A 12,286-nucleotide genomic window follows, 5' to 3' on the forward strand; every position below is an offset into this window, starting at 1 on the left:
ACACCCATGACCCCTGGACAAGTCCCCGCTGCCCACGCTGCCTGTGCATTTACACCCGTGGCACCTGGACTCACCCCCATTGCCCATGCTGCCTGTGCATTTACACCCTTGACCCCTGGACTTGCCCCCACTGCCCACGCTGCCTTTGCCATGCCCCCACTGCCCACGTTGCCTGTGCATTTACACCGGTGACCCCTGGACTCACCCCCACTGCTCACGCTGCCTGTGTATTTACAACGGTGACCCCTGGACTCGCCCCCACTGCCCACGCTACCTGTGCATTTACACCCGTGACCCCTGGACTTGCCCCCACTGCCCACGCTGCCTGTGCATTTACACCAGTGACCCCTGGACTCGCCCCACTGCCCACACTGCCTGTGCATTTACACCTGTAACCCCTGGACTCGCCCACACTGCCCCCGCTGCCTGTGCATTTACACCTGTGACCCCTGGACTCACCCCCACAGCCCACGCTGCCTGTACATTTACACCCGTGACCCGTGGACTCGCCCCCACGGCCCATGCTGCCTGTGCATTTACACCTGTGACCCCTGGACTTGCCCCCACTGCCCACGCTGCCTGTGCATTTACACCCATGACACCTGGACTCAACCCCACTGCCCACGCTGCCTGTACATTTACACCCGTGACCCGTGGACTCGCCCCCACTGCTCAGGCTGCCTGTGCATTTACACCGTGACCCCTGGACTCACCCTCACGCTGCCAGTGCATATACACCCGTGACCCGTGGACTCGCCCCCACTGCCCACGCTGCCTGTGCATTTACACCCGTGACCCCTGGACTAACCCCCACGCTGTCTGTGCATTTACACCCATGACCTCTGGACTCGCCCCCACTGCCCATGCTGACTGTGCATTTACCCTTGTGACCCCTGGACTTGCCCCCACTGCCCACGCTGCCTGTGCATTTACACCCATGATCCCTGGTCTCGCCCCACCTGCCCACCCTGCCAGTGCATTTACACCCGTGACCTCTGGACTCTACCCCATGTTGCCTGTGCATTTACACCAATGACCCCTGGACAAGTCCCCGCTTCCCATGCTGCCTGTGCATTTACACCCGTGACACCTAGACTCGCCCCCACTGCCCATGCTGACTGTGCATTAACACCCGTGCCCCCTGGACTTTCCCCCACTGCTCAAGCTGCCTGTGCATTTACACCAATGACCACTGGACTTGCCCCCACTGCCCACGCTGCCTGTGCCTTTACACCTGTGACCCCTGGACTCGCCCCCACTGCCCACGCTGCCTGTGCATTTACACCGGTGACCCCTGGACTCGCCCCCACTGCCCACACTGCCTGTGCATTTACACCTGTAACCCCTGGACTCGCCCACACTGCCCCCGCTGCCTGTGCATTTACACCTGTGACCCCTGGACTCGCCCCCACTGCCCACTCTGTCTGTGCATTTACACCCGTGACCCCTGGACTCGCCCCCACGGTGCCTGTGCATTAATATCCGTGACCTCTGGATCCACCCCCACTGCCCACGCTGCCATTGCATTTACACTCGTGACCCCTGGACGCGCCCCCACAATGCCTGTGAATTTACACCTGTGACATCTTGCCTCGCCCTCACTGCCCATGCTGCTTGTGCATTTACACCTGTGACCCCTGGACTCGCCCCCACGCTGTCTGTGCATTTACACCCATGACCTCTTGACTCGCCCCCACTGCCCATGCTGCCTGTGCGTTTACATCCGTGACCCCTGGCCTCGCCCCCACTGCCCACACTGCCTGTGCATTTACACCTGTGACCCCTGGACTCGCCCCCACTGCCCACGCTGCCTGTGCCATGCCCCCACTGCCCACGTTGCCTGTGCATTTACACCTGTGACCCCTGGACTCGCCCCCACTGTCCACGTTGCTTGTACAGTTACACCCGTGACCCCTGGACTTGTGCCCACTGCCCACGCCTCATGTGCATTTACACCAGTGACCCCTGGACTCACCCCCACTGCACACGCTGCCTGTGTATTTACAACGGTGACCCCTGGACTCGCCCCCACTGCCCACGCTGCCTGTGCATTTACACCGTGACCCCTGGACTCACCCTCACGCTGCCTGTGCATATACACCCGTGACCCGTGGACTCGCCCCCACTGCTCAGGCTGCCTGTGCATTTACACCTGTGACCCCTGGACTCGCCACCACTGCCCACGCCTCATGTGCATTTACACCGGTGACCCCTGGACTCACCCCCACTGCACACGCTGCCTGTGTATTTACAACGGTGACTCCTGGACTCGCCCCCACTGCCCACGCTGCCTGTGCATTTACACCCGTGACCCCTGGACTTGCCCCCACTGCCCACGCTGCCTGTGCATTTACACCGGTGACCCCTGGACTCGCCCCCACTGCCCACACTACCTGTGCATTTACACCTGTAACCCCTGGACTCGCCCACACTGCCCCCGCTGCCTGTGCATTTACACCTGTGACCCCTGGACTCGCCCCCACTGCCCACGCTGCCTGTACATTTACACCCGTGACCCGTGGACTCGCCCCCACTGCTCAGGCTGCCTGTGCATTTACACCGTGACCCCTGGACTCACCCTCACGCTGCCAGTGCATATACACCCGTGACCCGTGGACTCGCCCCCACTGCCCACGCTGCCTGTGCATTTACACCCGTGACCCCTGGACTTGCCCCCACTGCCCACGCTGCCTGTGCATTTACACCGGTGACCCCTGGACTCGCCCCCACTGCCCACACTACCTGTGCATTTACACCTGTAACCCCTGGACTCGCCCACACTGCCCCCGCTGCCTGTGCATTTACACCTGTTACCCTTGGACTCGCCCCCACTGCCCACGCTGCCTGTATATTTACACCCGTGACCCGTGGACTCGCCCCCACTGCTCAGGCTGCCTGTGCATTTACACCATGACCCCTGGGCTCACCCTCACGCTGCCTGTGCATATACACCCGTGACCCGTGGACTCGCCCCCACTGCTCAGGCTGCCTGTGCATTTACACCTGTGACCCCTGGACTCGCCACCACTGCCCACGCCTCATGTGCATTTACACCGGTGACCCCTGGACTCACCCCCACTGCACACGCTGCCTGTGTATTTACAACGGTGACCCCTGGACTCGCCCCCACTGCCCACGCTGCCTGTGCATTTACACCCGTGACCCCTGGACTTGCCCCCACTGCCCACGCTGCCTGTGCATTTACACCGGTGACCCCTGGACTCGCCCCCACTGCCCACACTACCTGTGCATTTACACCTGTAACCCCTGGACTCGCCCACACTGCCCCCGCTGCCTGTGCATTTACACCTGTGACCCCTGGACTCGCCCCCACTGCCCACGCTGCCTGTACATTTACACCCGTGACCCGTGGACTCGCCCCCACTGCTCAGGCTGCCTGTGCATTTACACCGTGACCCCTGGACTCACCCTCACGCTGCCTGTGCATATACACCCGTGACCCGTGGACTCGCCCCCACTGCTCAGGCTGCCTGTGCATTTACACCTGTGACCCCTGGACTCGCCACCACTGCCCACGCTGCCTGTGCATTTACACCTGTGACCCCTGGACTCGCCCCCACTGCCCACGCTGCCTGTGCATTTACACCTGTGATCCTTGGACTCGCCCCCACTGCCTGTACATTTACACCCGTGACCCGTGGACTCGCCCCCACTGCTCAGGCTGCCTGTGCATTTACACCGTGACCCCTGGACTCACCCTCACGCTGCCTGTGCATATACACCCGTGACCCGTGGACTCGCCCCCACTGCCCACGCTGCCTGTGCATTTACACCCGTGACCCCTGGACTTGCCCCCACTGCCCACGCTGCCTGTGCATTTACACCGGTGACCCCTGGACTCGCCCCCACTGCCCACACTACCTGTGCATTTACACCTGTAACCCCTGGACTCGCCCACACTGCCCCCGCTGCCTGTGCATTTACACCTGTTACCCCTGGACTCGCCCCCACTGCCCACGCTGCCTGTATATTTACACCCGTGACCTGTGGACTCGCCCCCACTGCTCAGGCTGCCTGTGCATTTACACCGTGACCCCTGGACTCACCCTCACGCTGCCTGTGCATATACACCCGTGACCCGTGGACTCGCCCCCACTGCTCAGGCTGCCTGTGCATTTACACCTGTGACCCCTGGACTCGCCACCACTGCCCACGCCTCATGTGCATTTACACCGGTGACCCCTGGACTCGCCCACACTGCCCCCGCTGCCTGTGCATTTACACCTGTGTCCCCTGGACTCGCCCCCACTGCCCACGCTGCCTGTACATTTACACCCGTGACCCGTGGACTCGCCCCCACTGCTCAGGCTGCCTGTGCATTTACACCGTGACCCCTGGACTCACCCTCACGCTGCCTGTGCATATACACCCGTGACCCGTGGACTCGCCCCCACTGCTCAGGCTGCCTGTGCATTTACACCTGTGACCCCTGGACTCGCCACCACTGCCCACGCTGCCTGTACAGTTACACCCGTGACCCGTGGACTCGCCCCCACTGCTCAGGCTGCCTGTGCATTTACACCGTGACCCCTGGACTCACCCTCACGCTGCCTGTGCATATACACCCGTGACCCGTGGACTCGCCCCCACTGCTCAGGCTGCCTGTGTATTTACACCTGTGACCCCTGGACTCGCCACCACTGCCCACGCTGCCTGTGCATTTACACCTGTGACCCCTGGACTCGCCCCCACTGCCCACGCTGCCTGTGCATTTACACCTGTGATCCTTGGACTCGCCCCCACTGCTCAGGCTGCCTGTGCATTTACACCCGGGACCCCTGAACTCTCCCCCACGCTGCCTGTGCATTTACACCTGTGCACCCTGGACTCGCCCCCACTGCCCACGCTGCCTGTGCATTTACACCCGTGACCCCTGGACTCGCCCCCACTTTCCCCGCTGCCTGTGCATTTACACCCGTGACCCCTGGACTCTCCCCCACGCTGCCTGTGCATTTACACCCATGACCCCTGGACAAGTCCCCGCTGCCCACGCTGCCTGTGCATTTACACCCTTGACCCCTGGACTCGCACCCACTGCCTGTGCATTTACACCTGTGACCCCTGGACTCGCCCCCCTGCTGTCTGTGCATTTACAATCATGACCTCTGGACTCGACACCACTGCCCACGCTGACTGTGCATTTACACCCATGATCCCTGGACTCGCCCCACCTGCCACCTGCCCACCCCGCCAGTGCATTTACACCTGTGACCTCTGGACTCTCCCCCACGCTGCCTGTGCATTTACACCTTTGTCCTCTGGACTCTCCCCTACGCTGCCTTTGTATTTACACCCATGACCCCTGGACTCACCCCCACTGCCTACGCTGCCTGTGCATTTACACCGGTGACCCCTGGACTCGCCCCCATGCTGTCTGTGCATTTACACCCATGACCTCTGGACTCGCCCTCACTGCCCACGCTGCCTGTGCATTTACACCCGTGACCCCTGGACTGGCCCCCACTGCCCACGCTGCCCTTGCATTTACACCTGTGACCCCTGTACTCGCCCCCACGCTGCCTGTGCATTTACACCTGTGACCCCTGGACTGGCCCCCACTGCCCACGCTGCCCTTGCATTTACACCTGTGACCCCTGTACTCGCCCCCACGCTGCCTGTGCATTTACACCTGTGACCCCTGGACTCGGCCCCATGCTGTCTGTGCATTTACACCCATGACCTCTGGACTCGCCCCCACTGCCCACGCTGCCTGTGCATTTACACCAGTGACCCCTGGACTCGCCCCCACTGCCCACACTGCCTGTGCATTTACACCAGTGACCCCAGGACTCACCTACACTGCCTACGCTACCTGTGCATTTACACCCATGACCTCTGGACTCGCCCCCACTGCCCACGCTGCCTGTGCATTTACACCAGTGACCCCAGGACTCACCTACACTGCCTACGCTGCCTGTGCATTTACACCTGTGACCCCTGGACTCGCCCACACTGCCCCCGCTGCCTGTGCATTTACACCTGTTACCCTTGGACTCGCCCCCACTGCCCACGCTGCCTGTATATTTACACCCGTGACCCGTGGACTCGCCCCCACTGCTCAGGCTGCCTGTGCATTTACACCATGACCCCTGGGCTCACCCTCACGCTGCCTGTGCATATACACCCGTGACCCGTGGACTCGCCCCCACTGCTCAGGCTGCCTGTGCATTTACACCTGTGACCCCTGGACTCGCCACCACTGCCCACGCCTCATGTGCATTTACACCGGTGACCCCTGGACTCACCCCCACTGCACACGCTGCCTGTGTATTTACAACGGTGACCCCTGGACTCGCCCCCACTGCCCACGCTGCCTGTGCATTTACACCCGTGACCCCTGGACTTGCCCCCACTGCCCACGCTGCCTGTGCATTTACACCGGTGACCCCTGGACTCGCCCCCACTGCCCACACTACCTGTGCATTTACACCTGTAACCCCTGGACTCGCCCACACTGCCCCCGCTGCCTGTGCATTTACACCTGTGACCCCTGGACTCGCCCCCACTGCCCACGCTGCCTGTACATTTACACCCGTGACCCGTGGACTCGCCCCCACTGCTCAGGCTGCCTGTGCATTTACACCGTGACCCCTGGACTCACCCTCACGCTGCCTGTGCATATACACCCGTGACCCGTGGACTCGCCCCCACTGCTCAGGCTGCCTGTGCATTTACACCTGTGACCCCTGGACTCGCCACCACTGCCCACGCTGCCTGTGCATTTACACCTGTGACCCCTGGACTCGCCCCCACTGCCCACGCTGCCTGTGCATTTACACCTGTGATCCTTGGACTCGCCCCCACTGCCTGTACATTTACACCCGTGACCCGTGGACTCGCCCCCACTGCTCAGGCTGCCTGTGCATTTACACCGTGACCCCTGGACTCACCCTCACGCTGCCTGTGCATATACACCCGTGACCCGTGGACTCGCCCCCACTGCCCACGCTGCCTGTGCATTTACACCCGTGACCCCTGGACTTGCCCCCACTGCCCACGCTGCCTGTGCATTTACACCGGTGACCCCTGGACTCGCCCCCACTGCCCACACTACCTGTGCATTTACACCTGTAACCCCTGGACTCGCCCACACTGCCCCCGCTGCCTGTGCATTTACACCTGTTACCCCTGGACTCGCCCCCACTGCCCACGCTGCCTGTATATTTACACCCGTGACCTGTGGACTCGACCCCACTGCTCAGGCTGCCTGTGCATTTACACCGTGACCCCTGGACTCACCCTCACGCTGCCTGTGCATATACACCCGTGACCCGTGGACTCGCCCCCACTGCTCAGGCTGCCTGTGCATTTACACCTGTGACCCCTGGACTCGCCACCACTGCCCACGCCTCATGTGCATTTACACCGGTGACCCCTGGACTCGCCCACACTGCCCCCGCTGCCTGTGCATTTACACCTGTGTCCCCTGGACTCGCCCCCACTGCCCACGCTGCCTGTACATTTACACCCGTGACCCGTGGACTCGCCCCCACTGCTCAGGCTGCCTGTGCATTTACACCGTGACCCCTGGACTCACCCTCACGCTGCCTGTGCATATACACCCGTGACCCGTGGACTCGCCCCCACTGCTCAGGCTGCCTGTGCATTTACACCTGTGACCCCTGGACTCGCCACCACTGCCCACGCTGCCTGTACATTTACACCCGTGGACTCGCCCCCACTGCTCAGGCTGCCTGTGCATTTACACCGTGACCCCTGGACTCACCCTCACGCTGCCTGTGCATATACACCCGTGACCCGTGGACTCGCCCCCACTGCTCAGGCTGCCTGTGCATTTACACCTGTGACCCCTGGACTCGCCACCACTGCCCACGCTGCCTGTGCATTTACACCTGTGACCCCTGGACTCGCCCCCACTGCCCACGCTGCCTGTGCATTTACACCTGTGATCCTTGGACTCGCCCCCACTGCTCAGGCTGCCTGTGCATTTACACCCGGGACCCCTGAACTCTCCCCCACGCTGCCTGTGCATTTACACCTGTGCACCCTGGACTCGCCCCCACTGCCCACGCTGCCTGTGCATTTACACCCGTGACCCCTGGACTCGCCCCCACTTTCCCCGCTGCCTGTGCATTTACACCCGTGACCCCTGGACTCTCCCCCACGCTGCCTGTGCATTTACACCCATGACCCCTGGACAAGTCCCCGCTGCCCACGCTGCCTGTGCATTTACACCCGTGACACCTGGACTCGCCCCCATTGCCCATGCAGCCTGTGCATTTACACCCTTGACCCCTGGACTTGCCCCCATTGCCCACGCTGCCTGTGCATTTACACCCTTGACCCCTGGACTCGCACCCACTGCCTGTGCATTTACACCTGTGACCCCTGGACTCGCCCCCCTGCTGTCTGTGCATTTACAATCATGACCTCTGGACTCGACCCCACTGCCCACGCTGACTGTGCATTTACACCCATGATCCCTGGACTCGCCCCACCTGCCCACCCCGCCAGTGCATTTACACCTGTGACCTCTGGACTCTCCCCCACGCTGCCTGTGCATTTACACCTTTGTCCTCTGGACTCTCCCCTACGCTGCCTTTGTATTTACACCCATGACCCCTGGACTCACCCCCACTGCCTACGCTGCCTGTGCATTTACACCGGTGACCCCTGGACTCGCCCCCATGCTGTCTGTGCATTTACACCCATGACCTCTGGACTCGCCCTCACTGCCCACGCTGCCTGTGCATTTACACCCGTGACCCCTGGACTCGCCCCCACTGCCCACGCTGCCCTTGCATTTACACCTGTGACCCCTGTACTCGCCCCCACGCTGCCTGTGCATTTACACCTGTGACCCCTGGACTCGGCCCCATGCTGTCTGTGCATTTACACCCATGACCTCTGGACTCGCCCCCACTGCCCACGCTGCCTGTGCATTTACACCAGTGACCCCTGGACTCGCCCCCACTGCCCACACTGCCTGTGCATTTACACCAGTGACCCCAGGACTCACCTACACTGCCTACGCTGCCTGTGCATTTACACCCATGACCTCTGGACTCGCCCCCACTGCCCACGCTGCCTGTGCATTTACACCAGTGACCCCAGGACTCACCTACACTGCCTACGCTGCCTGTGCATTTACACCTGTGACCCCTGGACTCGGCCCCACTGTCCACGCTGCCTGTGCATTTAATCCCCTGACCCCTTGATTCGCCCTCCACTGCCCACGCTCTCTGTGCGTTTACATCCGTGACCCCTGGCCTCGCCCCCACGCTGCCTGTGCATTTACACCTGTGACCCCTGGACTCGCCCCCACGCTGCCTGTGCATTTACACCTGTGACCCCTGGACTCGGCCCCACTGTCCACGCTGCCTGTGCATTTAATCCCCTGACCCCTGGATTCGCCCCCACTGCCCACGCTCTCTGTGCATTTAATCCCCTGACCCCTTGATTCGCCCCCCACTGCCCACGCTCTCTGTGCGTTTACATCCGTGACCCCTGGCCTCGCCCCCACGCCAGCTCACAGTAGTGTTAGTCCAGGGAAGTTATTATCCTAAAGTTTCCCGTTCAACTGATGAGCTACCTCTGGGTCAATAGTCCCTATGAACCTAATGGAGGCCCTCCTTTTTTCCTGGATATACGATACATGACACTATCATTTCTATTTTTTCTAATGATTGGATGCCCTACATCAGATGGTAGTAACTTTAGCTACAAGACGCTTTTTTTATTCTTTAATTTGTTGTTATTTTTTCACACTTTAGGTAGATTGGATCAACGCCACTTCCTGTGAGGCTGGCGGCATTTTCACAAAACCCAAAGTGTATATTAAACGCAGTAAGTACTCACACGCCAGCCTCACTATGTATATACACTTCCACTGCACCACTGTTTAACTTCCCCTTCACTTCACTTCACTTCCCTTCCCACGTGTGGGTTGGCAGGCCCCTCACTTTTTGCTTGTTTACGCGAGTTCTGTGCAACTACACTTTAATATGCATCACATTTTTAGGACCTGTACATATGTAGACATTTATCCATATATTTTTGAGCTGTCGAGGGACTTCCAGCACTATTTTTACACAGCACTATGCTGCAATATTGCGGTAACAATCTCATGTTACACATAAGATTCAGTTCTTCTGTTTCGGAGGGTGGGAACTGCTTCTGCCGCACGTGTCCATAGACTCAACCATTCTACACAGATTGACCTACAAACAAGCACTATGCTGTCATATCGGTCACCACGCGCTCGCCAAACCTACATAGCAATGTTTGGGCCCCCGCATTACACATGTAACTGGCTGCTCACTATGTGTATGGTTGTACACGTTTGTTTAAACACCCGAGCACCATCCCACTCACCTGTGAAACAGAGCCATCCTGTCCATGGCAATCCCCAGTCTCATTCGACATGCTCATGATTTATAGTCCTTTCGCTATCTCTATTTTGCTTTACAACATGCTTGATGAAGTAAAATCGTGATGTCACATATGCTGCCTTACAACACGTAGTAAACTTGCTTGATCATTACTATGAACATAGTAAAAATACTGCCTCTCCATCACAATGTATATAAATTCACCTTCTCACCATTGCAAGCGCTATGTGATCAAGGCTGTATGTCTGGCGGCCGAAACGCATCATTTGTACATTTAATGCTGTGAATAAACATCTCTGAGCACTAAGTCTTGCCTGTGGAGTCTGTTTCCTGGTCCTGCGCCGCTGTTTATATATATATATATATATATGTATATATATATATATATATATATATATATACATACATACACACAGGAACCTCCTGCGAAGCAGAAGGAAGGGGCCACACAGGGTTTTCACAAGAGAAGGCCTTTAATTCTTTAATTGGAAAAGCGGATTTGGGCAAAATGCATTTCAACAGTCACGTCTTCCTCAGATGCCGCCGCCACACTGAAAACAGCCCCACGCCTCCGTTTTAAAATCAGTCTGCAGTTCTCCCTTGTTAAGAAGGACACACCTCCCCTATCATGTGCTCATTCACCTGCTGCATTCCGGTAAGTCCTACAGCTCCCAGAATGCATCTTTTCTGGGCTGATGGTACGAGGGGATACTTGAAAAAAATGAAATCCTTGTGGAAATGGTGTGTTGCAGAACAGGGCACGCTGTCTCCTGTGTAAATTATTTCCTCCGGCCTCCTAGAGTCCCCGCATACATTCCAACCTCCGTGGCACAGCTCGGCAGGGTCATGGGCTGACTACAATGAACCCAGCCACCTCGTGAAGTCACGAGCTGCCTACTGGCAGTGTCCCTTGCTTGGCCAGTGCTTGAAGAGGTGGGCTGGAGCAATCCGATACCTCGGGAGAAGAAACAAAAACCTGCTTGCGCAGACACCAGTGAAATCTCCAGCCAGCTTTGTATATATACATATATTGGAGAATCCAGATACAATCCGGTTGAGTTCATGAATGGACACTGCGCCAAGGAACATGAACTAATACTCGCCACAAGGCAGAAAACCAGTGGCAGTTGGACAGGACTTTCCTGCAGTAACAACTGGGACATTGATATAATATAATATAAAATAAAATATAAAAAAAATATATGGAGAAATGATATGGAAAATGATGATTACACATGTATATACAGGCAAGCCTCCAAGAGAACATCATGCAATGTATTTATGTACCTTTAATACAGTTATAAGAAGAGAATACCATGTAAATGGAATGTCCTGAACTACCAGACCCATAATGCATCATAAAATGCTAACAGGTATAAAATGAAGAAATTAATGTAGGACAAATGTTTTACACTGTGACCAAGACCTGCCGGTTGAAACGCGTAGGTGTGGAGAGAGCTGTCGATGGCAGAAGCCTTGAAAACAAACCTTTAATGAAATAACCTATCTGGGAGAGTGTGAGAGTATTCTGTTTGGTGGATAATTGAATTCGGGGAAGGTCCGTCCCCACCGCTTGCACCAGCTGTGAGAAGCGCGCCCTCCGTGTCTGGCTGAAATTGGTGATTAAATATATATAGATATATATAGATAGCGCAATACAAAAGATGTTTACTTATCCTCAATGAGCTTTCATTCTCCTTCTTGAGCGGGTACAGTATTAGTTGTACGTAGGGTGGGAAAACCCTCGCCTCCGTGACATTAATAGAGTTTAATTTTCTTTCATGATAGCTCGGACATATTAGATTCCTTGTTAGTACCGTAGACTCTGATTATGCAAGTTTAACGCTTATTTACCACCAATGATGCCACCCCCATCACTGGTTTGAAGCAGAATTTCTTAAAAGGTGGAGTCC

Source organism: Lissotriton vulgaris, chromosome 1_1 (genome assembly GCF_964263255.1).
Source record: "Lissotriton vulgaris chromosome 1_1, aLisVul1.2, whole genome shotgun sequence".
Taxonomy (NCBI): Eukaryota; Metazoa; Chordata; class Amphibia; order Caudata; family Salamandridae; genus Lissotriton; species Lissotriton vulgaris.